This window comes from Varroa destructor, unplaced genomic scaffold (genome assembly GCF_002443255.2).
Source record: "Varroa destructor unplaced genomic scaffold, Vdes_3.0 BEIS01000004.1, whole genome shotgun sequence".
NCBI lineage: Eukaryota > Metazoa > Arthropoda > Arachnida > Mesostigmata > Varroidae > Varroa > Varroa destructor.
In genome coordinates this window covers 12742682-12744235 of record NW_019211457.1, presented here as the reverse complement: position 1 = coordinate 12744235, position 1554 = coordinate 12742682, and the positions used below count along the sequence as shown (strand labels likewise).

At 36.1% G+C, this 1554-nt stretch overlaps 1 protein-coding gene across 1 annotated transcript in view; it reads right to left on the bottom strand.

The window, feature by feature from the left end:
* The window catches only part of LOC111248873 (uncharacterized), a 7585-nt gene that overhangs the window by 2039 nt on the left and 3992 nt on the right, over positions 1-1554 (bottom strand). The window lies entirely within an intron of this gene.

The following is a 1554-nucleotide window of genomic DNA, read 5'->3' as shown; positions in this document are numbered from 1 at the left end:
ATATAGACTTTTGTTTTGCATGTGGTATTTCAGGCTAACGACGCAGTATTGGCTACCGAGTCGCACATTCCTATATATAACGAGTTGAAGGCAAAAGAAAGTGTCGAGTACATAGCCGGCGGAGCCACGCAAAACTCGTGCCGCGTCTTTCAATGGTAATTAATAGTAGCCCATGTGTACGTTTTAGAAATTGCTGAGGCTATCATAACTTCTAATCTATTTTTATGAAAGAGATATTTCGAAAGCAAGTAATTAGAGATTAAAAAGTTGTCCTCATATTTATCGTCTTTTTCAAAAAAAGTATCCGGCTAAAGTCAATAGGGAATAATAGTGATGTATCCAAATTATAGTCTCACCGTCTACTCACTTATTTAATCATTGGCTTCTTTAGGATTGTTCGTGAAGTTGATCGCTGTGTGTTTATGGGTTGTATCGGACGAGACGAATTTGGAGAGATTCTTGAGCGTAAGGCACGAGAGGCGGGAGTTGATGTTCATTACCAGTATGATGAAACTAAGCCAACAGGTTAGTACACTCGGAGCTATAATTAACATTTTTATTTTACCAACTAAAACTCACACATAATTCGTTCGATATATATTTCGTGACAGTTCTTGTAACGCTCGTGTCATGATATTGCAAAACCGTTTCGCAGTCGATATACGTTGTATCTTGCAAATGAGCGGTAGCGGATTAGTCTGACCTTGAATATCTTGGAGAAACAGAATGATTTTTGAGAAAAAGTAGCTCTTATTTAAACTTAAATGAACCCAGAGGTATAGAACTGATCATGTTTCCCATTAGTTTGCCCTTAATACTGTAATCGATGGCCCCAGCTACAAACAGTACATATAATAGAAGATACTGCCCCACTTTTCGGCTGGTATCTGCTAATATACGTACTTTGTGAGACCTAATTAAACTTCCGTTTTTAAACTGACTTAAGGAACATGCGCTGTTTTATTAACTGATGGAGGAACGCATCGATCATTATGCGCTAACCTTGCCGCAGCCAGCTGTTTTAAGGTAGGCGCTTTTCGGTATCGCAGAAATCCTCATAGCGAGTGAAGTGATGCATAGATTGAATGAGCTATTTTATTATCAGAAAGCTCTTTTACTGTTGAGGTGCACTTAATTTGATATGATTTGGTTACTTTATGATTTGCAAATTAATTGGATGCAAGCTTTTTGATAACAATAATTATTTTGTTGCTGTATTATTTATAGAGGTCGCCATTCTAGCATTGTCATTGCTTTTATTGAATTATGTGAGCTGAAGTATTTGGCGTAATCTCCTTTGAATTGCAGGTCGACCACCTCAAAAAGGTTGAAAACCTCAAATTGATGCACAACGCAAGCCTTTATTATATATCAGGATTCTTCCTTACTGGTACATTTTTTATCTTGTCAAATCTGAATTAATTGGAGGTTCAATCAATGCAGCTAATCATTTTAAAAACATACAGATTATTTACATAATTATCAGCGAAAAAAAAAAAACAGAAACATTTTTCCATAACGATTAACGTTCTGAAAACCTAAAGGTTTTATAAT